Source organism: Canis lupus, chromosome 9, assembly GCF_048164855.1.
Source record: "Canis lupus baileyi chromosome 9, mCanLup2.hap1, whole genome shotgun sequence".
NCBI lineage: Eukaryota > Metazoa > Chordata > Mammalia > Carnivora > Canidae > Canis > Canis lupus.
In genome coordinates, this window is record NC_132846.1 from 24,571,426 (window position 1) to 24,597,564 (window position 26,139).

The 26,139-nt window shown below is 33.8% G+C and overlaps 2 long non-coding RNA genes across 3 annotated transcripts in view; one reads left to right on the forward strand and one right to left on the reverse strand.

The window, feature by feature from the left end:
* LOC140639903 (uncharacterized) overlaps nt 1-8,044 on the reverse strand; it is a 41,502-nt gene extending 33,458 nt beyond the window's left edge. The window contains exons 1-3 of the long non-coding RNA XR_012036554.1: nt 7,906-8,044; nt 7,716-7,800; nt 6,750-6,881 (exon numbers count right to left, since the gene is read on the reverse strand). This is a non-coding gene — a long non-coding RNA (uncharacterized lncRNA). The remainder of the gene's footprint in view (nt 1-6,749; nt 6,882-7,715; nt 7,801-7,905) is intronic.
* Nucleotides 5,823-26,139, forward strand: part of LOC140639901 (uncharacterized) — a 232,511-nt gene continuing 212,194 nt past the window's right edge. For both annotated transcript variants that reach the window (XR_012036552.1, XR_012036551.1), the window contains exons 1-2: nt 5,823-6,811; nt 15,740-15,808. This is a non-coding gene — a long non-coding RNA (uncharacterized lncRNA). The remainder of the gene's footprint in view (nt 6,812-15,739; nt 15,809-26,139) is intronic.

Below are 26,139 nucleotides of genomic sequence, written 5' to 3' on the forward strand. Positions count from 1 at the left end.
AAAAATAAGTTATTTGTTTTATTGATATTTTTTGTTGTTTGTTTTTCTGGTCTCTAATTTATTTCTCCTCTGATGTTTGTTATTTCCTTCTTTATGTTAAGTATGGTATGGTCTTAGTTTGTTCTTCCTTTTTAGTTCCTTGAGGTCTTTGGTTAGGTTGTTTAATTGAGATCTTTATTTTTATTTTTATTTTTTTTGATGTAGGTGTTTATTGCTATAACTTCCCTCTTAGAATGGCTTTTGTTTCATTCCATGTTTTGATATGTTGTGTTTTGATTTTGGCTTATTTAAAAATATTTTTAAATTTCCCTTTTTATTTTTTTCTTGATGTATTTGGTGCTCAGGAGTGTAATGTTATTTCCACACATTTGTGAAATTTCCAATTTTCTTCTTGTTATTGATTTCTAGTTTCATACCATTGTGGTTGGAAAATATACTTGGTATATTTCAATCTTCATAAGTCTGCTAAGACTTATATTGTGACCTAACATAATGGTCTACCCTGAAGAATGTTCTGTATGTCCTTGAGAGGAATGTGTATTCTGCTGCCAATAGATAAAGTGTTCTGTACATGTCTGTTAGGTATATATAATCTAGAATGTGGTTTAAGTCCAATGTTTTCTTACTACTTTTATGTGTGGAATATTTATCTGTTGTTTAAAATGAAGTATTAAAGTCCCCTATTATTATTGTATTGTCAGTTCTCATTTCAGATCTGTTAATATTTGCTTAATATATGTAGGTCTTATGATGTTGGGTATATATATATTTATGATTGTTATATCCTTATGGATTGGCACTTTATTATTGTGTAATGATCTGCTTTGTTTCTTCTGTAAGTGTTGGTTTAAAGTCTATTTGTCTGATATAAGTATAGCTTATAGCTCTGCTCTTTTTGTTTTTACTTGCCTATAATATTTTTTTTCATCCCTTCATTTTGAGTCTAAGTATGTCTAGCACAAGTGAGTCTCTTGCAGGCAAAACATAGTTGCATTTTGTTTTTGTTTTTCATTTTTTAATCCATTCAGCCGCTCTGTATTTTTATTGGGTATTTAATCCATTTACAATTAAAGTGACTATTAATAACAATGAATTATTAAGAGTTATTAATGCCATTTTACTATTTTTTTGCTGTTTGTAGTTACCTTGTTCCTTTCTTCCTCTCTTTATGTCTTCATTTGCAAATTGATGGTTTTCTGTAATGCTATGCTATGATTCCCTTTTCTTTATCTTTTGTGTTTCTATTATAAGTGTTTGCCTTTTGGTTACCATGAGGCTCATATAAAACATCTTTTTTAAAATTTAAATTCAATTAGCCAACATAAAGTACATCATTAGTTTCTGATGAGAAACTAGAGTTCAGTAATTCATCAGTTGCATTTAACACTCTATGATTATCACCGTATGTGCCCTCTTTAATGCCCATCACCCAGTTACCCTACCCCTGCCATGTCCCCTCCAGGAACCCTCAGTTTCCTCCCCATAGTTAAGAATTTCTTATGGTTTGTCTCCTCTGATTTCTTCCCATTCTGTTTTTCCTCCCTTCTTCCTATGATTTTCTGTGTTGTTTCTTATATGCCTCATATGAATGAAACCATATGATAATTATCTGTCTCTGATTGACTTGTTTCACTCAGCATAACACCCTCCAGTTCTATCTACATTGATGTAAATGGTAAGATTTCATCTTTTCTGATGGCTGAGTAATAGTCCATTGCATCTTTATCCATTCATCTGTTGATGGACACCTGGGCTTTTTCCATAGCTTGGCTATTGTGGACATTGCTGCTATAAACATTGGGGTGCAGGTGTCCCTTCAGATCACTACGTTTGTACCTTTGGGAGTAAAAACCTAGTAGTGCAATTGCTGGGTCATAGGGTAGCTCTATTTTCAACTTTTTGAGGAACCTCCATACTGTTTCTAGAGTGGCTGTATCAGCTTGCATTCCTACCAACAGTGTAAGAGGGCTGCCCTTTCTTCACATCCTTACCCACATTGTTGTTTCCTAACTTGTTAATTTTAGCCATTCCAACTAGTATGAGGCAGTATATAAAACATCTTATAGATATAACCATCTCTTTTATCCTGATAACCTCTTAAGTTTTATCACATACAAAGCTCTACCCTTTTATTCCTGCCTTCATTTTTTGATGTTACAATTTACCATTTTTATTGGTATACATTAACAAATTATTGTAACTTATTATTTTAATGCTTTTGTCCCTTAATTTTCCTGTTAGAGGTAAGTGGTTAGCACACCATCATATTAGAGTATTCTGAATTTGATTTAAACTTACCCTTACCAGTGTGTTGCATATTTTCATATACTCTTACATTCTTAATTAGTGTTGTTTCATTTCAGCTTGAAGACCTCCTTTTAGCATTTCTTATAAAGCAGATTTAGTGATGATAAACTACCTGAACTTCTCTTTGTTTGGCAAAGGTTTTATGTCTCCATTTCTGAGAGACTGCTTTGCTGGGTGAAGTATTCTTGGTTTTCCGTTTTTTGCTTTTTGTACCCCTAACCCCCTGGCACTTTGAATATATCATTGTACTATCTCCTGTTCTGCAAGGATTCTGCTGAGAAATCCACTGATAACCTTTATGGGGGCTCCCTATTTGAGACAATCATTGTTTTCTCTTTCTACATTTGAAATTCTATTCTTGCTTTGATTTTAAATAGTTTTATTTTAATGTACCTTAAAGAAGATTGTTTGGATTAAAATCTTGAGATGATCTATTAGCTTCATGAAGTTGGACATGGAAATCTCTCCCCACGTTTGGGTAGTTCTAATTTTTCTTTTCTTAATAAGCTTTGTGTCCCTTTCTCCCTCTTTTCTTCTGGGACTCTAATAATTGCTTCTCTTAATTATCCTATAGTTCATGTAGGCTTTCTTTACCTCTGAATATACAATTTTAAAGGTTCTGTTTTCTGTTTAACAGATTCTTTCTTTTGCTTGTTCATTCTGCTATCATTGTTATATATTGCATTTTTCTTTTTATTCACTGTATTCTTCAGCTCCAGAATTTCTGTTTGGTTCCTTCTGTGATTTCTATCTCTTTGTTAAACTTCTCATTTTGTTTTTGTATATTTTTCTGATTTCATCAAATTGTCTTTCTGTGTTGTAACACATTGAACTTCCTTGAAAATACAATTTGAATTATTTATTGGGAAACATCACAGAGTTCCATGTCTTTGGGATTGGTGGTTGCTACAGAACCAAAGCCACATGAGTCTATGGCCAATTTCTAAGATGTACAGAACTGTTTCTTGGAGAATAGACAGAACCATGGTTGGTAATTCAGCTGACTTGGTGTTGGCCTGTCTTCTCAAAATAGCTCTTCTTGTTCTTGGACTGCACTAAGGTTTCACAATCTCCTACTTAGGTTTGATGGCTCCTATAGAGACATTTTAGTCTATGAATTGATGCCAAGTTATTGGTGTTGGGGGTAGGGGATACAAACAAGCGATGTCTTATTTGGCCATTGTGTGATGTCACTCAAATATTTGCAATTTTAAATGTGTCAATTTGGTAATTGAAACTTTCCTGTTACTCTCATTTTCTTATTTACTTAAAAAATGTAAACATTCAAGGGATATAACATGAGATGAGAAGTAACTAAATTTTTCTTTTTGATTTTAAATAGAGGTACTCCATGATTTTATTTTCCTAAATAATTTCTGAGATACTCATGAAGGGGAGTTATTAACCCAGAGAGATGATGCTGAAATGCATGGCAGGAATTCAACTGCAAACTGAAGTCACATAGAACTCCATAGGATAATTTGTTACTGCAAGGTGAATAATAATGTTAGTCATTTTCGTCACAAAATGGCATATTCCTGGTCATATTTTTATTTTTACTTTTATCAAGGTCTTATGTGACAAGTAATTTGCATACATAAACATATTTAATCTTTATAACAACCATGTATTATTTACCATTTTATAAATGGGAAAATTGAAAAATATTGCATCTTCACTCATTTAGTATTATTAAGAACATACTATGATCCAGGCATTGCTTTTGCCTCAGAGGATAAAATAATGAATATATCAAACAGATAATATCTTGGTGCCATGGAGCTTATATTAAATTGGGGGAGGAAGACAGGAAATAAATGAATAAGTATGGCTTTATAGGGCTATACTTGTAGCCCTAATGTAAATAAAGCAGAGTAAGGAGGTAGAGAATGGTGAGATTTGGGATATAGGTCTTGTGATTCCTTTGCATAGTATAATTGAGGAAGACCTCTCTGCTTATGTGGCATTTCAACCTGAATGAAAAGAGCAAGACAGCCATGATGATATTTGAGGAAAGAATATTCTAGTAAGAGAGAACAAAATATATTGAAATGTTCTTAAAGCTCTGAAGTAGTAGTTTGCTTGGGATGCAAACAGTCTAGTTGCAAAGGTATGACTGTGGGTAAGAGTGATAGGAAACAAGTCCAAGAGGGGACAGATCACTTGTAAGCATAGAAGGGGGGTTAATTATGTCAGATCTCTGAGGGAAAGATCCTGAATGAGATAATTCTGAAGGAGGTGGAAAGCACTGGAGGATTTTGAGCAGAGTAGTGACTCGTTCTGATTTACATTTGAAAAACAGTACTCTTATTGTCCTTATTAAAACAGCAGTGGAAATAGGTAGTCTGCTAAGAAGAATCTCATTAGTATGGCAATAGACTAGGTTGATAATGTTGAATAATGTGAAAAGTGGTTGGGTGCAAGGTTTATTTTGAATATAGAGAACAAGATGAGAATTAAGGAGGAGTCCAATGTTTTTGATCTGGATACTGAGTAAAATGAAAAAGTTCCATCTTATTAAGAAGTTTAGGGAAAGAGCATGTTTTGGAGTATAATTAGATTAATACTTTTGTTTACAGTATGTTAAGTATGGGGTTTGTTATGTATTTAAGATATGCCATAAGTAATTAGAAACAGAATCTAGTGTTCAGGGAAGAGATCACACGTAAAGACATGAGATTGGATAAAAGTACCTACCAATGTGTACAGATACATAAGAGGTCTGTAGAAGAGGAGGAAAATCCAACAAGATACTGAGAAGTTACAGCCATTGAGATAGTAGAAACTGAGGGAGAGGAAGAGGTGTTTATTAGAGGCCAAATGAAGAAAACATTAACTGTTTCAGGAAGAGGGAAGAGATTAAGTGGTGGAGTCCTAGAAAACTAAGCATTGACATTTGGTTTTGCAATGTAGAGGTCGTTGCTGACCTTGATAAGATGGTAGAAGGATAAAGAATTGACCTTTGAAGTTCCTGTTTTCCCTACAGAATCAAGAGCCAGGACATTAGGTGAGAGCTGGGGTGGGGAGGGGGAGGGAAGATGTGGTTTTTAATGTTATCAGAGAAGGTTGATCTGTCATCCTTCTTATCCTTAGGAGAGTGGGAGAATAATTTCACTATGGTACATTCATGGAATTTCCGACACTACCTCTCTCCTTGAGGTCTAACATCATGTACTTGAGACCAGCATGGCTCTGAAATTTTCTTTAGCAATGTTCAGCTGCTCAGGTAAAGGTAGTAAGAGGTGAGGATTAGAAGTTAACCAGAGTTACAGCCTTGCCAAGTTAGTCTGCTAGGTGGAGAGATGGAGAGAGTCAGTATCACCATGGGCCATCGAATCTAAATAGAGTAAGGATTTTTTTTTTTTTTTAATTATGAAGGAGGTAATGGAGAAAAAAAAGACATCGATAGATTAGAGATCCCAGTAAGGCAAGAGATTATTGGTGTTGGGATACAGAACATCCAACAATACCTTAGTTGTAGAGAGTGGAATATTAGTAACTGAGACATTCCAGAATGTAGTTATTGGTAATAACAAATTGTAGTTACTGACTCCATAATTTTGCTGATGATAGATTGTGATCTTTCCAGGGCATAGTGGAAGAGCATGTGGATATTTAAAGAGAAGTTGGGAAATGTATTAGAGGAGGGGCTTTATGGAAATGTATTATAGGGATCACAGTTCAGAGGAGCCTACAGTCATAGGTTTCTTGTGGTTTCTGAAGCAACAAGGACCTAAGAAACTAGTCTTAAAAGTATCTTAGAAGGTAATAATCAGATCTAATTAGATGCTCCTGAGTCAGTTGTTCTCAGCCTTGGCTGCACATTAGATTCACCTGGGGGAACTTAAAAACTCTCCAGTGCCCAAGCTTGGCCCCAGACCAATTAAATAAAAATCTCTGGGGGTGGGACCCAGACATCAGCATTTTTTAATGTTCCCCTGGTGATTCCTACATGCAGTCAAGGCTGAAAGCCAGTTTTCTAATTGGTGAAGCCAGAAACAGCAGCAAGAAATTTTTACCCTGGAGCCTGGGCTCCGCATGCTCAGATAGACCACCTCCAGTACTGTCTGCCATAACGTAGGGATCAGATTTGCCCTCCTCCTGCGTCTGATCATCTAAGGAGCTAAGGATTATGAGAGACACAAACCAAATGACTCAAAACAATCCAATAGATATGTTTGCATATATTAGACAATAAAAGTAAAAAAGAAAGTTTCCTCCCCAAGAGCTGAACAATCACAGTTTGATGCTCTGTTCTGCAGGACAGCAGGTCATCACTGAAATGGCAATTGATTATATATACATTGCTCTCAGCACTCCTTAGGAAATGTTTTAGAAGAATGTCAGGTGAAAGGTTCACAGCGCAACATTTCATGGTTAATTAGCAGTTAGAATCACTTCAAGAAATCGAATGGGGAGGAGCAGATGGACTTACAGCTCACCTTGGGGCAGTAATTTGTACATCCCAGCCATTAGTCTCGGTTGCTAACAACATCATCTAGAGGTAATGCAATCTTATATTTTTGCTTATTTTCCATTTGGTTGCTAAATAATTTAACTCCAAAATCTAATTTCTGTTAAAAAAAAGAGAAATCAAATGAAATATTTGTATCAGAGCTATTTAATTTGTAACATGTTGCTGTAAGAATCTGGTATCGGTGTAATGCCATAAAACACACCTGATTACTTTAAATGCTCAGACAGCACTGATATGCTTTGATAAGTGAAGAAATCCTACTTGCAAATTACAAAGAACATTATATTTTATTGGCATCTCAATAAAATAAGTTACAGAGGAGTAAAGGTTTGCTTTTGGGTTAAAAAAAAGCTTTTATTTTAAACTTATCCCTTTAAATGTCCTGTTTTTTTGAACAAAACCAGTTGTAATATTTTAGAAAGCCAATATGTTCCTTTTGTTGTGGAAGCAATCTCGTTTTGCTATGTTTTTAGAATAAATCTTTACTCCACAAACATTTATAGCACTCTGAAGAGGTTTTAAATCTTATTTACTAGCGCCATGGGTTTTGAGATTAAGACATAAAAGTGGGGTCTGCCATACACTTTTTTGCATTTTGTTAAATCTGTAGGTGTAAGTGGCAAATTGACCTAAGAGAGGATGATGATTCTTGTCACCTTCCTCCACTTGGAAATGTATGTTTAGTTCTCTTGAAAAGAAGGCACTACATATGTTTAACTTATTATTTTCCCAGTTGGAGTGACAGCAAATTTTGGGTGACCTTTGTAGGGTCACTTATTGTCTCTGTGAAAATTTCCTCCATCCAAAGTAGGAAAAATACCTGCTGAGCTAAGGACTATGGTAAAGACAATGTCAAACATTTTTGTGCTACTCCTCAGAAAGAAGTCAACCATGGTAAATAGAGTTTCAGGGCAAATTTTTAAAAATTCACCTTGTGCCCAACTTTTCCAAGTCTATCCACTCTTCATCAGGCTTTTTCACTCCCATTAAGCTATGATGATGAGCCGGAACTGGTTCTAGGCAAAATATTGCATTGAACAGTTTAAATTTTTACCTTGTCTTTTTGTTCCTTTCTCTTCTACATATCTACAGTGTGTCTATGGATTTTGTCTTCTACTTACTATAACATCTGTAGCAGCAGGTACAGTTTCACCTTCCTAATAAGGACTGCATCTGCCAAAATCAGCCCCATTTAAATTTTCTTTTGTTACTTAAAAAAAAATCTTGTTTGGATTCTACCCCAAACCAGTTAAATCAGAAACTCTAAGGTTGTAGCTTAGAGAATGTTTAGGTTTAAAAGCTCCATGAGAGTTCTGATCTTTTCACTCAAGCTGAAAATTCTCTCCTTGGACTTGTACAGTCCCTCTCCTGTATATAAGACCATGACTTAATTTATTTGGCATTTCCTGTGCTTGGAACAATATCTTGTATTATTTAATTCCTTCAAGGCTCATTGAGGCTCTATTGAGGGCCAGAAATTTTGGGAAGATGGGATGATTTTTAGTATTTGTTTTCACAAGGTATCTTCCACGTCTCTATATCATGGCAGAACTAACATTTAAACTCTTCCTGCTGATCTTTCCTGCTTGGTTTTAAGATTTGTTATGGCATGCCAAAAGTAGGCTCTACCCTATGGTATGGTTGTTACTCTTGAGGTACAAGTGTTCTGATGCCTCATCTGTATGTTCAATGTGTTAATGAACTATTTACCTGGTCTCTCATTATGGCTGGCTTGAACTCCAATGTCCCCTTGCACTGCTTGATATCTACTATCTCTCTTCACTTTTAACCCATAGCAGATACTCTCTGACTTTAGTCTTTCCTGGTATATGTACAGCCCACTTCTCAGCCAATGAATGCCTGTGTTAGGAAGGTCAGTTATATCTTCTGCTCTTAAAAGTAGTGACCTTATGAAGAAGAGGTCCTGTAGTGCCCTGCAGTGCAATGTTCTCTAATTACTGAATCTGGCACTTCACTGGTGTCTCCTATACATTTTTCTTGTACTCTACTGTTGTGGATGAACCATGCTTTCCTTCAGTCTAGTTATCTACAATGGCTCTATTGTGGAAAGTTTTAGTTCCTGTGTTTTTAGTGGGCCAGTCTAGGGCTGCCCTGGGCTTGAGTTGAGTCAGACCAGGTGTTTGCCAGAGATGGAGTAGTACCAAACTGCAGGGTGCTTTTCCCTCTGTTGTCCATTGAGAGGCTTTTGTGAGTAGGTGGTGCCACCAGTCAGACCAGATGTCTGCCCCTAGCCCACTGCTCAGGTCTTAGTTGGACTGGTCTTTACGGTTATCTTCCCCTTTCCCCAGTGTAGGAATCACTTTGGAGGGTTGCTGGCCCTTGTCATGGCTGTTTGCACACTGCCAGTCTTGTGGCACTGCTTTAGATGGGCTCTGGCCAAGGGTGTTTTGGAGGGGGGAAGTTCCACAGGAGAATGCAGGGGCAGAGTGTGTAGTGTTAGCATGGTTTGTGTTGTCTACTGCAGAAGTGGACCTGCAGCTACCTGGGAAAGGCTCTCCTGAAGCCTGTGGGGTTGGCAGGGTCCACAGAAGGAGGCAGGGGCAGGGTGTGAGCTTTTAGCAAGCCAGGTGGGGATTGCTCTGGCTTCACTGGTTCCACAGGTGTTTATGTATCTAGGATGGGAGGTTGTAGAGAGAAATGGTGCCCATCAGCTCTTTTGTTCTTGGGAGGCTCTCCCTGTCCCTCCAGCACACATTCTGAGATTAGTAAATAAATCTTTGTGTATACCCTAGTTGTTTTTCAAATTGTTGCTTCTATGCTGTATTTCAGTGGGGCTGTTTGTTGTGCTGTCTCTTTAAGGGTGGAGATTCCACTCTGCTCTCTTAAAGTTGAGCTCCTAACCAAGTCTCTGCCCTTCCTACCCTCTTCAGGGTGGCCTCTTCTCTACATTTAACTGTAGTAAGTCTGTTCTGCCAGGCTTCAGGTCATTTTCTGGGTTATTTACACTGATGCGTGTGTTATCTAACTGTATCCATGGGATGAGGTGAATTTAGGATCTTCCTACTCTGCCGTCTGTCCCAGAAGTTAATTCTATACAATATTTTATTTACTTAAAGAGCTAGTTAAGGGTTGTTGGAATACAGGAGTTCTAATGGTACAACAGAGGCTTGAAAGGGTTTATAAATTCTGCTCAGATTGCTCTCGCCCCTATAAATGACAGCATGCTGGCATTTGTAAAGTTGAACATGTAACATTGCAGGAGTATGGAACTGTGCTAATCTTTCTTTTAATTAACATCTACTTTACAGAGTCATAGAAACTTATTCACCTCCTGTCCCACACAACTGTTAATTATTTTAAGAAAGGAGGAAAGTTAGAACCACATTTTATTAAGATCTCTTTTACTGAGCTTTGGGGAAATTTTTGAAGGGGCAAATAGGGTATAAGAATGGAAGATAAAGGTTAGTTAATATATTTGAATTGAGATCATTTTGGCACCCTCTGCTTAGACTGTACCAAATTTCCAGACTCCCAGAAAGAAAGTGGATGTTCAGTATAAGCCACATTGTTTTTTACAAAGTTGAGGCACAGTGAGTGACTTCTTAATTCTAGGAATGCTGGAGAAATTTCCTCTAATACCCATTTTCAGATATTAGCCATGGCCAACTTGCAGGCAGGGCTTCCTAAGGGTATATCAACTCTCCTATATATTGACAATGATAGAACTTGCAGGTCATCCTTCTAGTTCTTTGTGCTATCATACTATATGAGTATATTCTGAAGCAAACTATCATTTTTAAGGTGTGACTGTCATTTGATTTATACATGACGCCATAAACTCCTTTTAAACTTTTGAATCATTGTATTTCTTTGCTTGTTTACAAATATTGTTCTTATTGCAGTGCATATTTGGACAAGCTTGGGTATTGTGGAATTCTGTTTTCTTCTTTCTTCTAATCTTTTCTCTAGTCAGTACATATTGGTCTCATGTTATACTTAAATTACCCTGAAGGTTGATGGGAAAAAATCCCGCTTTTTTTTTTATTAGGTTGCAATTTGCCTTCCTCACAACTCACAAATCTACCCAGGGTCTACAGTTTTTGTGATTGTAGTGAAAATATAATATTTATAGGAAATTGTAAAATTTAATGAGAGCTCATAAAGATTTTACTATTAGTTAAAATAATTCCTTGTAGAAATGTATTATCTAATAACAGTTCACCTTGAAGAGGAATATACACAGTTTTGTTTTTCTTTTTTTTTAACTAGACCAATGTTGCATTTATTGGGTGTTGGGCTGCCCATATTAATAGGCTTGCAAAGGTTCTGGTGGCCAGAATTATGGTGTGCCAAACTGGCTATGGTCTTGCTGTATTTTGACATGATATAGTTTGTACATTATTCTGTCTTTTGTATTACTCCATACTCAATGCCAAGAATTTTTTTTAACTTTTTTTAGGCTTAGACATTATTCCCATTCTTTAATTCCTTGTTATTCAAAATGTATCTCATGGGCCAATAACATTGGAATAGCCTGGAAGTTTATTAGAAACACAGAATCTGAGGACTATCCCCAGATCTACTGAATAAGAATCTGCAATTTAGCAAGATCACTAGTTGATTCATATGCATATTAAAATTTAGAAATTGCTGCTCTAAATCCTGCCACTATCCTTGCCTCTTCATTCTCCATTATCAGCCTGTGCCTCTTTCCTGTTACACATCTGGTCATGCTGGGAATTATTAGTATGTCAAGAGTCAGAGGATTAAAAAAGTGCTATAAACTAAAGAATTGATTATACGTGGGGTCTGTGGGGAATGATCATAACTAACAAAAATTCTCTAATTGGATTAACTTGGTGAGTGTTGCTACAGCATTAGCTATTAATAAATCTGTTGTTTCTCTCATGGTGCTATTTACTTTCTTAGCTTCTAGACATTGCCTCAGTTGAGGGCCACTTTTTGGGTGTTCCAGTCTGCTGCCTAAACAATATCCTTAGCACAGTATTATCAACCCCAACTGATTCACTCAGCTGAAAATCTGCCTGTTTTACCCCTTCAGTGCTGTTTCTAGGCAATCAGCCACTGAATTGGGCTATGGTTTAGGCTGTAGTTAGCCAAATTTCTCTTTTTCTAATATTTTCACCTTCCCCATTCTTCATCAGTTGCTGCTACACCTAGATTCTAGGACAGACCAAAGAGGATCAATAGACTTAGGCAATTTAATAATTCTCTTGGCTCTGTCCAAAGAGTATATCTTGGTTGGGAAGAAGAATTTAATACTTTTCCCCCCCTTTCCCAGTCCCACAGTTGGGCAATCTACCTGCATCTTTGGTTCTTTTTACCTCTTTCCAAACTTCTTTCTCTTTTCTTTTTCCTTCAGTCCTTTTACTTTTAGCCACTCATCTCCTCCTTTAGTTAATTCAACATAAGCCTGACACTTCTCTTATGTTTTAAGTTTTAGTGGTTCAAAGATTTAACAACTAAAAATTTTGGTTACATAGAATCATTACCCTTCCAATTAAAATGTGAGTTATTATGAGAAAATAATTTATCAAGGTAGAAATCAGTGTTCATATAAATTATAATTTAAACTCTGTTTGAATTTTATTATTCAGGGTTTTCTAGAAAGATGTTAATTAACATGGAATTTGATCTGCATATTGAACAAATTTACTTATTAAAATGGAGCTCATAAGTATTGAGCTGATTTTTACTGGAGGGAAATAGGCTCTTTAGTAATTTGAATTCTATTTCTAAGATAAATAGTTTTACAGTTTTCTAAGACTAGGTGAATATGCAAAGTGGTAGAATTAAACCAACTGAAAGAACAAATGGATATGATTTTTTTTTTTTTTTTTTACGCTTTGAAGCTTTGTTGTTCTCTAACTAGCCCAGTACCTTTTGTTACTTCTTTCTATTAAAATGCTGTTTTCTTAAGTCAGAGTGAACTGGATTTACTTAGTATGATTTTGTTGAAGTCCTAGGCTAGTCCTAGCCCTAGACTTACTATTGATAATTATGTGTGTTTGGTGAAGTTAGACAAAAATATATTTAACTATTTCATTCTGGATTTATCTTGAGAACTCACCATGAGAACAAGAAATTTCATTAAAAGTAATTGAATTCTTCTGAGATTTGTCAAAGTAATTTTTAAAAACTTTGAAACATGCTATCCTCTATTTTTCCTAGTTTGAATATTTATATCTGTTCTTGTTATTCTTTTGTGTGTATGTTCTTCCTATTCTAAACTATTCTAAGTTTAAATGTACAAGATAGTGATGTCATTAGATATAGCAAATGCTTGTTTAAAAAGAAAAAAATTAAGGAAAGAAAATTTTTCTTTTTAAAAAAATTTTTATCTTGGGGTCCAGTTTTGAGAGGTACCCACTCCACTAAGGCTGTCTGCAAACCCAAGTCTGATAATAAAATTCCTCCCAGGGATAGAAGACTACTAGGAATTGCTAACTCAAATGCCTTTAGGGCTGGGCCATACGCTAGGTCAGTCAGATGGAGACTGACCTGGAGAATGCATGTAACATATGTGACATGCCTCATTCTGAGAATAAGTATATGCCTTAAGTTATGACTTTCCACAAAGTATTTATAGTACATACAGTCCAAATGCAATCTACCAGAGATCACTTTTACTACAAGTGAAGTTGCCTAGTAACAAAATTGATGTTCTCTTTTTATCAGTTTTTCAGAAAAATTAGAGCTAGAAAGTTGACTGGAGTTCAAATTTTCTTGCAGAAGGGGAATGAAAATAACCATACTTAATTGAAAGTAACCATAATGACAATAAAACAGTGATTGTGGCAGTTGTAGAAACTTTCCTTAGTAAAAATTGAAAACCTTACCCTTTACTAATCTGACAGTGAGCAGCTGCAGAGGAGATCTGAAAGTGCCTGTTGATTATCATCAAAAGTTAGTATGTGGCCCAATAAGCAGAACAGTACAAGTCAGTGACAGAAGGGAAAGATAGATTGAAAGACGGTAGGATCTAGGATCCATACTGACTAGATGTGTTTATTAATTCTTAGTGAGGAGGGATTTGCTATGTGATGAAACAAGGCTGCTTATGAGTTGTACTTAGTAGAATTAATTGCCTCTGTTAATTAAGTATATAACATTGTTAATAAGTATGTTGAGGCCACATCTTTTGAAGGGTATGAGCCCTGCAGTCAGAATGCCTGGCCTTCTTGTACATTAGCAACCTTTGGGCAGTTACTTAACCACTCTTGCCTTAGTTTTCTACCTGTAATGTGAGGCTTATAAATATATCCTAGTCATAGAGTTGTAAGAAAATTAAGTAAGCTAATGTAAGTAAAGCTTTTAATAAAGTGCCCTGAGTATAGTAAAATCATTAAACAAGTGAAAGTAACTCTTAGTAAATAGGCAAATGTAGCTTGTCCATAATATTGTTTACATTATTTTAAGTTCCTCTGAAATAATAAGAAATGTATTTGATCTCTGCTCCGAGTTCATAATATAGGGCTCCTAAAACCTTATAAATAGGAGTACCAGGAAGATCTGTTTTTAATATTTTATCTTTGAACCCAGTTTCTGACATAGAGCTCATATTCTTCTTTAGCAATAAAAGTATCTGACACAGAATTCTTAATTACTTTGGAATTTCCTGAGTGCTAGGAATGTATTTTGTTCTAATGAGGCAACTCTTGGTGGGCTCCTGGATGGAAGGTGGTCACCAGAAAGATCAAGCCATGATTAAACTTCATTTGGGAATTTCAAACCAGGTAAAAGTGAATGAAGTGAGTCCAAATGAACTATGATTTCCTAGGCCAGTGATACACAAACATGGCTGTATGTGTGAGTTACTTAGAAAATGTTTACAAATATATAACCCCATGACCCGCTCCATACTTACCTGATATACAACTGTATATCTGAGAATGGTTCTCTTAGAGACTGCCAGGCATGAACTCACAGATGTAGTAATTGAGAACTAGTAGTCAAGGCCACCAGTTAGCACCTGCTATATCACAGGTTCTTTAACTGGAACTGCATCCTATTTTTCATGGGGCATTGTCAGGGTAGGTGACTGGCGTAAAGGGGCAGAGAAAATGTTTTAGAGTGATGGAATTGTTCTTTATCTTGGTGGTAGTAATGGTTAAGTAACTGTGTACAATTCCCCAAATCCATCAATTTATGCACTTACAATGGGTGAATTTTATCCAATTTAAATTATACTTAAAAAAACTGTAAACAAATCTGGCAAAAAAAATGGGATGGGGATGGGGATGGGGGTTTAGGAAGTAGAGGAGACTCCTTCAGTTGTAGAAAAGTAAAAGTTTGAGTCAGGTAGGTGCCTGTGTCTCTGTGAAAGGGCTAATTATACAACTCTTGAAGTAGAGGGACCTTCAAATTATGGGTTAAAAAGATTGGATATAACCTAATAGCCTAGCTGTCTTATAGAACCAATAATACCATAGGAAATTTGTGAAAGATTCAAATTCTTTATGGGGTACATTGAGGAATTAATTCAGTGATTAAGTAATCTGCTTGAGGTTACAGAAAGAGACAATAAAATATGAAAACAACAAAATTTTTTGTTGGAAGTTGAGTAATTTCAGGAAAATGTATTTTTTTTTCCAGTTTTCTGGTATGTTAGATAGAATGAAAGCTGTTTACCTTTTCATTAATTGGAGATAATTAGAGTTTCCAAACTTTAATATTTCAAAATCACATGTTACATTTGTTATTGAATATCCATTTCACAAATAAAATTACAGTTTGTTTCATGATTCCCTTCTTTCTCACCAGCACTGAAAATTAGTTGTATAGTTACCACAAATTTTAGGCTAGCTGATAGAAAGTCTTAGGCATTTAAAAATAGCAAATGGTCAAATCTGACCTTTGGATTGTGACAGCTGAGGGGTAATTGCTTTGAAATCATTACCCTTCCAGGGAGGAAAAGCTTGCTGAACATTGACCCCCTGCTTAAATAAAATGGTGTTATTTATTCCATATCAGGTGGATCTTTTGACAATTTGATGCCAAGTGTCATTACCTCTCTCTGGCCTATGGATTGCTGAATGCTCTGTAAGTGTGATTTAATAGCCTGAGTCTGTCATGAAATATTTATAACTTCTTTTGCACTTTGAAGATTTTGAATTTTATTTGTAATCATATTATTAATGAAATGACCTATATAAAATATGCCACAATGTATCATATTTATCTTGTGCAAGTATAATTATTCCAACACAAGTGTGTATTTTGGATCATTTATGAAACTTAGGTAATATCCAGTAAAAAGTCAAATATTTGGTCAACAATGTAGTCATCATCTTTTATAAGCTTTAAAAGGATGATTCAAGGGACTGCTGGGTGGCTTGGTTGGCCAGGTGCATATACATTAATGAGATAGCACTTTCTAATGCAAAGGAATTTTCCTCCATTCTTATTATTTTTATGTATCTTCTGAATATATACATATATTCACACACATATGTATATGCTACAGACTGAATGTTTGTATACTCTCCAAATTTATATGTTGAAGCCCTAATTAACAATATGATGGTATCTGGAGAAGGAGTCTTTGGGAAGTAGGAAGGTTAGATTGGGTCATGAAGGTGGAGCCCGCATGATAGAGTTAATGCCCTTGTGAAAAAGAGATCTCTTTCACATTGCACATGCACCAAGGAAAGGCCACACAAAGACTTAAGGAGAAGACAGGCCTCAGCAAACCAAAAAGGCCATTACCAGATAGCAAATCTGCGAGCACCTTGATCTTGAATTTCCTAGCCTAGGAAACTGTGAGAAATGTCTCCGTTGTTTAAACCACCCCGCATCTATGGTATTTTGTTCCAACAGCCCACACTGATTAAGATAGTATACATATAAATTTGATAGCTACTTTTACTGAGTATTTGCAGTATGCTCTGGCACCAATCTAAGTGTTTTGCATGTATTAACATAGTTCCTCTTTACCAAAAATGACTAGAATATTGAATATTATTGTTGTATAGAACTATTAGCATTTATTGTTAATGAGAAAGAAATTGAGGCGTATTAAATTTCTCCAATTCACCAAGCTGGTTAAACTCAGGCAAGCTTCTCTATACCTTATGGTCTTTACCACTCGATTCACTTCCCATATTTGGTAAAAACAAGAGACAAAAACCCCCAAATCCAATAAATACATCATTGGAAGGAAAATGTAAAAATAATAGTCTAAATTACTTAAATTTTAAAAATCCTACACTAATTCCTTTTAAACTTTGACTACTTTTGTTTGCATTTGTTAAGGAACCATTTCTATCTTTAGGTTATACACTCACTTTTAGAATAATATTTTACTATCTAAATGCATTCTAATGAAAGTAACTTTTTAATAGAAGAACATTGTTCCTGCTCAATATTCTCTTAATAATGATACTTAAGAATACTCTAAAAAGAACAATAATTCCCTAACTCTTAGCGTGTATTCAAGGAGTTCTATGTTATTTCCATATTCAGCAGAAACTAGTGCTATCTGATCCATTATTATAAGTAATAATCATTTTTTAAGCTTAGATAAGTCTTAATACCTTCACTAAAGCTAGTCAAAATAGGACCAGTCCTTGTTGTTTATTGTAGAATGTAAGATGTGAACGTTTCAGTTATAAAATGTTTGACTAATGATAAAAGAATATTCAAGCAAATATTCATGTTTAGGATTGATAGCAGGTGTGTAAGTAAAATTATTAAAATATTTGATGGGGATCCCTGGGTGGCACAGCGGTTTAGCGCCTGCCTTTGGCCCAGGGCATGATCCTGGGCAGGATCGAATCCCACGTCGGGCTTCCGGTGCATGGAGCCTGCTTCTCCCTCTGCCTGTGTCTCTGCCTCTCTCTCTCTCTCTCTGTGTGACTATCATAAATAAATAAAAGTTTAAAAAATAAATAAATAAAATAAAATATTTGATGATTGATTTTTCCTTTGAGAGAATGCTTTATTGTCTCACTTATGACACTTTGTGTCATAACTTATTTTGCTGAGAGCATTTACTTTTTTGTAAGAAAAACCTTTTGATTTACTAGAAACTGGTGAAAGTATCAAGTAAAAAAAGGAAAATTAGTAAATCTATGAATCTATTCCTTCAGATTTTTAGCAGTAAAGGTTAATTATTTAAGTTTTTAGCAAATGGGTTTGTAATTCCTGAGATTATTCTCCTGGTATTAAGATGGAAATTTAAAAATCAAGATATGCTTATAAAATACAAATACAACTTACAACCAGCACCTAACAAAGCAGGCTTAAACTATACAAATATTTATGAAGATACAAATTGATCTTAAGACATTGCATCTTAACATTGTATAGTTTGAAGCATGTTGCATATATTTTAAGTCTGGTTATACTAAAGAATAAAAAAGGGAAGCTGTACTGGAAAATACTACTTTTAATTTTGCTACAAAAAGGATAAGAGTAACAAACCTAATGGAACTAGTACTAAAATTATTTCTACAATGTAGAACTAAAATAGAGCAATTAATCATGAAACAAAATTTAATGTTGTTCTTTGAGATTAGGTTTTACACATTGCTTCAATCTGTTTCCACTAGCAAGTTTAAAATATTTTCAAATAATTATTAATCAAATAACCTGATTTGTGTAAAGTGATTATAATAAGTTACCTAAGTGGCAAATCAAATATATTGCAGTTTCAAGGAATTTTTCATAAAACAGCTGAGAAAAGGAACTGATTCATGTCACGATATTGAAATGAGAAACAGAATTTTTTTTTAAGAAAGCAAGACAAGAACCTCTTGAAGTAAGCAGAATATTTGCTTACATGAATATTAAACTTGCAGATTATAACTTTTCCAGTATCTGGAAACATGTCTTACTTATATCTGTATTTAATATTTCAAATAGTTCCTGACAGTCAATAAATTTGTGTGGGATGATTGAAATAAAATTGTATCATCGTGCTGTACTAACCCTTACTTTAAAAAGAGAATTGCATAATAATGAGAAGTTATTATTGGAAATTTATTACGTTTGAAAAGTACATTAACTCTTGCATTCCATGAAGAGTTTGACTCAACCGGCAACAAGAGGCAAAAGTTAATCAGTTTAAGAAGCGTCTAAAAAATACATTTGTAATCCCTGAATACATGTTATCCTTACTCATGTATCTGTGGGCTTTTGAAGGAGCTATCAGTCTTTTTTTCTACTTATTTTAAGGTTTCTGTTAATCATTCACTTTCTGTTTTTGTTAAGTAAGTAGCCCTGACTTAAATATATTTGCTAATTTGGTTGCAGTTACCACAGAATTCAATACATCTGTTTGTGAGGAACAGTTTAGTGGGTAGATGGTCTTAAAGACAGTGAATCACGTACTGCATTTCTTGTAACTCATGGCATTTTTCACCCTAAAATGTTTTAAAATGAAGTAAATCTGCTGTACAAGAAAGGATGAAATAAAAATTTCTGGGAGATATAAAGTAGAAGAGTTTGTTTCCAGAGTCTTCAAGAAGAAAGTAACTATTTCACTGCTTTATAGAGCAGTTATAGAGAGGTTAGAGGCTACCAGAGGGGATTTTATGCTTTCTTTCAGGCTCTATCATTCGTGCATTTAATTGTCTTTCTAGGTATTCAGAATTTTAAGTAAAAGATGTACCTAAAATTCTAGGTTACAGAATTAAACAGTTAAGAGTTAAAACTGGAAAGTTTTGAGAATTGTCATTAGAGCAAAGCTTAGTTAAGTCATCAAAATACCACCAAAACATGTAATTAAAGAAATGCTAATTTAAAAAAGAGAGTAACTTGGGGCGTCCAAGTGGCTCAGTTGGTTAAGTGTTTTTGACTCAGGTCATGATCTCAGGGTCCTGGGATTGAGCCCTGCATTGGGTTCTCTGCTCAGTGGGGAAGTCTGCTTCTCCCTATCCCTCTCCCTCTCTCTCAAATAAATAAATAAATAAATAATTTTTTTAAAGAGAGAATAACATTCTTTATGGCCAAAGATTTGAAAAAAACCCATAATATGCAGGAGAAAGGATTTTTCATAAAAAAGGATTTTTCACATTATTCATTTCTAGTGGGAATATAAATTGTTAAAATCTATCTATCTCTATCTATCTAACATGGGAGCCTGACCATATATATGGAAAACTTTGTAAATATGCACTCTTCAAAATGGAAATTTCACTTTTAGGCATAAATTTCAATGAAATCAGAGTGTGCTATATTATTATACAACTGTTGAAAATGAGATTTGAAACATATTTAAGGCATGGGAAAATTGCTTATAATATGACATTAAGGATAAATTTAGCAAAAGTGAATTCTAGTTATAATACTTCCAAGTTTTATTCAAAGCATAAAAAATGGAATGAAATACTCTTTTTAAGTGTTTATACAGAAATTTTAAAAAATATTTTTAATAAAAAATTCTACAGTAGATAGGAATTAGCAAAACAGTAAATGCTGTTTTTAAATCTAAAAACTCTTTAATTTAAATATCCTATTCTTTTGGGCAAATAATCTGAACATACTTATTTTTGTAATCAAATACCTATTAACAATGTTGATGGAGAGCTTTAAGTAAAATGATTCAAAACAACTTCATAAATGTTAAATAGCCATATAACATTATATTGAATTTTAAAGAATCTTCTTCATCAATGATATTACATAAAATGTATATTTGACAATGGTGTTCTGATTTTGTCTTTATAGGTTTGCCTTTTCTAGATCTTTCATATAAAGGGACTCATATAAAATGTAATTTTTTGCATTTGGCATCTTTGGGTGGGCTTAAAACTGTAAAATATTAGTATTTTGTACTTCTATATTGAACAGTATTTTGTCTATCCATTTGCCAGCTGATGAAAATTTAGATTGTTTCCAGTTTGGAACTATTATGAATAATGCTGCTATGAACATGCATCTACTTGTCTTTGTATGGACATGTGTTTCTAATTCTCCTGGGTAGATTAATAAGTGTGGAATTGATGGTTTATATGATAAGTGTACATATTTTTTTTACTCTAAAAGATACTGCTATACTGATTTCCAAAATGGCTGTACCACTTTACATTCCTAGTCATCTCTTATTTACTAGCCATTCATATCTTTTGGTGAAATGTCTGTTCAGATCATTTGCCCATTTAAAAAGTTGGGTTGTTTATTTCCTTATTCTTGAGTTGTAATTGTTTATAAATTTTAGATAGAAGTTCTTGATCAAGTACAGTTGACCCTCAAATAAGATAGGCTTGAACTGTGTGGGTCCTCTTATACATGGACTTTTTAAAATATACATATAAATATAGTACAGTAGTGTATTTTCTCTTCCTTATGATTTTCTTTAAAATTTTTCTTTAACTTTATGAAAAATATGTGTTAAGTAATTGTATATGTTATTGGTAAGGCTCCTGGCCAACAGTAGGTTATCAGTAAGTAAGTTTTTGGGGAATCAAAAGTTATATGTAAAGTTTTGACTGTTCAGGGGTTGCACCCCTAATTTCCCTCATTGTTCAAGGGTCAACTATATGATTTGCAAATAAATCTAGTGTTTGGCTTGCCTTTTCTTTTCCTTAATGAAGTTTTTTGAAATGTAGAAGTTTTTAATTTTTATAAAAGCCAATTTATCCATTTTTCTTTTATGAATTGCACTTTTGGTGTCTTATCTAGGAACTTTTTCTCAATCAAAGTTTACAAGGTTTTTTCCCTATAATTTTTTGGTTTGTTTTAGGTACCTTACATTGAGGTGATTATTTATTTTGAATTAACATATATAGTATCATTCACAAGGATTTAAGTTCACTTTATTTTTGCATTTGGCCATCCAATTGTCACAGCACTGTTTGTTGGAAAGATTATGATTTCCCCTATTAAAATGATGGCATCTTTATAAAAAAAATCAATTGATTATAAATGTAAGGATTTATTTCTGGACTCATTTCTATGCCCTCATTTCTATTCTCTTGATCTATATACCTATTTTTGTACCAATACCACACCGTCTTGATTTCTATGGCTTTATAGTAAATTTTAAAATTCAGTACTTTAAGTCTTTCAATTTTATTAGACTTTTTCAAAATTGCTTTGGCTATCCATTCTTTGCATTTCTACATAAATTTTAGGATCATCTTGTCAGTTGTTACAAAATCTTGGTATTTTAATTGGGATTAAATTGATTTTATGGATCAATTTTGGGAAAATTGCTATTTTGACTATATTGAGTTTTCTACTCTATGAACATGAAATGTGTTTTCATTTATATAGATCTCAAATTTCTTGAATATTTTATAGTTTCAGTGTTCAAACCTATATTTTTTATACTTGTTTTTAAAAAAAATTAAGTTCAGTTTTCAGTGTTACTGTGAATGAGATTGTTTTCTTAATTCTAATATCTGAATTTTGTTGCTAGAATATAGAAATACAGTGAACTTCTGGATATTGTTCTTGTAATCCGACAACTTCTAAATTCTTTTATTAGTTCTAGTAGTGTTTTTGTGGATTCTTTAGATTTTCTATGTAGATGGTCATTTCATCTGTGAATAAAGACACTTTTACTTCTGTCTTTCCAATTTTGTTGCTGTATTGCACTAGCTAGAACTTTCATTTAAACATTAAATAGCAGTGGTGGGAGCAGACATCCTTGCTTTGTGCCTGATCTTATGGGGGAAATGATTCAGTCTTTGACAGTTAAATATGATGTTTATTGTGGGTTTTTTTTTTTTCTTTCAAAAAGTAGTCTCTTATCAGGTTGAGAATGTTTTCTACCATTCCTTGACTTTTTAGAGTTTTATTATGATTGGGCATATAATTTTGTTAGATGCTTATTCTGCATCTTTTTATATCCTCATGCAGTTTTTGCATTTATTCTATTAACATACTGTATTACCTTAGTTGACTCTCAGTTGTTAACCAACTTATTTTGGGGAATTAAATCCCATATGGTTACTTTGTATAATAATTTTTATATGTTTTTGGATTTTATTTGCTAATATTTTGTTAAGAATATTTGTATCTATGAGGAATATTTAGTTTTCTTATGAAGTCTTTCTACCTTTGGCATCAAGTAACACTGAGCTATTAGAATGATTTACAAAATGTTCCTCTATTTTCTGGAAGATTTTGTGAGAACTGATATTATTTATCCTTTAAATATTTGACAGAATTTACTAAAGCCATAGGGGCCTGGGCTTTTCTTTATGAGAAGGTTTATAATTACTAGTTCAATTTCTTTACTTATTATAGGTCTGTCCACATTTCCAGTTTTTCTTAATCATTTTGGTAACTTTTGCCTTTCTAGGAATCTGTCCATTTTATCTAAATTGTCTAATTTGTTGGGATAAAGTAAAAGTTCCTTTTTATTTCTGTATAATAAGTAGTAATGTCCCTCAATTCACTCCTAATTTTGGTAATTTTTATCTTCTCTCTTATTTTTTTGTTTGTTTTTTGGATTTTTTTTTCGTCTAGCTAAAGATTTGTAAATTTTGTTGAGATTTCAAAGGGACAACTCTTGGTTTCATTGATATTCTCTATTTTTGTGTCTTCTCTATCATTGCTTTCTTCTCTTTCAAATTTCCTTTTTTCTATTTATTTTGTTTATTTGCTCATCTTATTCAAGTTTTTAAGGTGGAAACAGTTTATCAGTTTGAGATCTGTTTGTGATTTAGTTATTAAAAGATATAAATTTCCCTCTAAGTACTCCTCTAGCTGAAGTCAGTAAGTTTTGAAATTTGTCTTTTTGTTTATTCAATCCAAAATCTTTTTTAATCCAAAATATTTTTTTATTTTCTTTGATTTCTTTGACACATGGGCTATTTGAAAGTACATTGTTTGATTTGCAAATATTTGGTTACTTTCCATATTTATTTCAGTTTTTTATTTTATTTCAAGTTTTTATTTAAATTCTAGTTGACATACAGTGTAATGTTAGTTTCAGGTATAGAATTTAGTGATTCATCACTTACATATAATACTTAATGCTCACCACAAGTGCCCTCCTTGATACCTATTACCCATTTAGCCCATCTTGTACTCACCTCTCCTTCAGTAACCCTCAGTTTGTTCTCTATAGTTAAAAGGTCTGTTTCTGGTTTGCCTCTCTTTTTTCTTTTCTTTTTCCCTATGTTCAGTCTGTTTTGTTTCTTAAATTCCACATGTGAGTGAAATTATGGTATTTGTCTTTCTGTGACTGACTTATTTTGCTTAGCATAATACTAACTTCCTCCACATCGTTGTAAATGGCATGATTTCATTCGTTTTTATGACTGAGCAATATTCCATTACTACATTATATATATATAGGTATATATATTTTCTATTTTATATATATTCCATTATATTCTCTCTCTCTATAAAATATATATCTCTATCATCTCTTTTTTATTCATTCATCAGCTGATGAAATTTGGCCTTTTACATAATTTGGGTATTGTTGATAATGCACCTATAAACATCGGGGTGCATGTATCCCTTCAAATCAGTATTTTTATGTCCTATGGGTAAATACCTAGTAGTGCAATTGCTGGATCATAGTGTAGTTCTATTTTTAACTTTTTGAGGAACTGCCTTACTGTTTCAGACTGATAAAAATTCCAGTAAAATACAAAACTTTGCTCTAATATAACTCTACTTTTCCTTTCCTATCACATCCCTTTGTCATATTGTTGTCATATATATTACATCATGTCTGGTATAAAGCTGGCATTATAGTGTTATAATTATTGCTTTGTACAATCATTTTTTCTTGAAGTTGAGAAGAAATTTTAAAAAAATACTTAAGAGTATTTTAAATTAAACCACAATTTTTATTTTATTATATTTATTTTTATTTTTTACCGTTTCTGGTGCTTTCCATTTATTCCTGTGGATTTCTACCATTTCTACCTCCAGGTGTCATTTTTTTTCTGCCAGTAAGATTTCCATTACTTACAATAGATCTCTGTGTTATAGTAGAACACATTAACAGCTCAGGTGGTTTTCAGATTGGACCCGGGCTTTACTTTCTGCTCAGTCATTTCAAGTCTTCATGACATGCTTATTGCCTCATGGTAGGCTAAGAGTATGTGAATAATTTGAGGCTTCTCTGACACAGTTGTGCTTGTAAAGAGCTTCATCTAGGAAAACTTTGTCCAGTCAGTACCACAACCTTGGACTGGGAGAGTAGAGCCAAAACTCACACTGACCAAGCTTGGGAAGGGGTGCATGAAAGCATCCTTAAACTAGAATGCCAGATATTTTCACTGTCTTTACCTGAATTTCAGCAGTTTTTCAAACATAAATACTTCTCAGATTGTTTTGAGACATGAAATGAGCAAATGCTGTTGGAAAAATGTTGTCAATAGACTTGCTTGAAGCAGTGGTGCCACAAACAATTTATTAAAAAACAGTATCTGCAAGGCACAATTTATTAAGAAACGATATCTGCAAGGCACAATAAAGTAAAGCACAAAAGAACTTAGGCATCATATAGATATGCCTATATTGACTTTGGAAGTTCACAAATAGTAGAGGTAGACTATTTATAGTGATAAAGACTAGATGGTATGCAGCTGAAGTGAGAAGTTAGAGTGCCTGGTAAATAATATGGACAAAAAGGCACATAAGCCAAGGGATTTGGGCATTTCAAGAAGGGAGTTAAATGTCAAATACCATGAAGGGAACAAAAATTGAGAAGAGGAATATAGATCTGGCCATTAGAGAGTATGTGATAAATCTCCAAATCTTTTATCTGGTTTTGCATTATCAATATGTGAGGGACTGTACTCCAATGCTAGCTTATAATCTGAATCTAAATTTGGATAGTTTTCAAATTAAAGTATAGCACTAGAAGATAATATGTGTGGACTTTTTGCTTGTCACTGAAAATATAGAACAGCTCAGAAAGTCTTATGGTTCCATACCATGTGATTTTTGGGGGGTCTAAATGATTATTTAGCTTTTTTATTTCACAGTGATTGGCTACTTGGAAGAATATGGCTTGTGATACCTATTTTTCATTTTTGCCTACCATTGTATTAGTTATCTACTGCTGTATAACAAACCACCACAAACTGAGTAACCGAAAACAACACACATTAACTTACTGTTTAGCTCCAACATGTAAAAATCTTACATTGTCACTCCTATCCTTACAACAAAATAAAACTGGACAAACCAAAAATCAATTTTTTGGACCTGTCAGAGAACTGAATTTGTACAGTAAACTGATGATCAGAAATTTGGTGTGACAGGTGAATCTAGAGAGTCATAGCCAAGATATGCATATCTGGAACAGAAGAAGCTGTAGGTAAAAACTGTTAAGAATACTTAGGTGGAGATTTGATGAGTTGGTAGAGATTGAGTGTGGACCAGCATGAAAGTGAAAAACTTGTAATTTTATATGTGTCCTCAAACCCTCACAGGAAGCCTACAAGATTTTCATG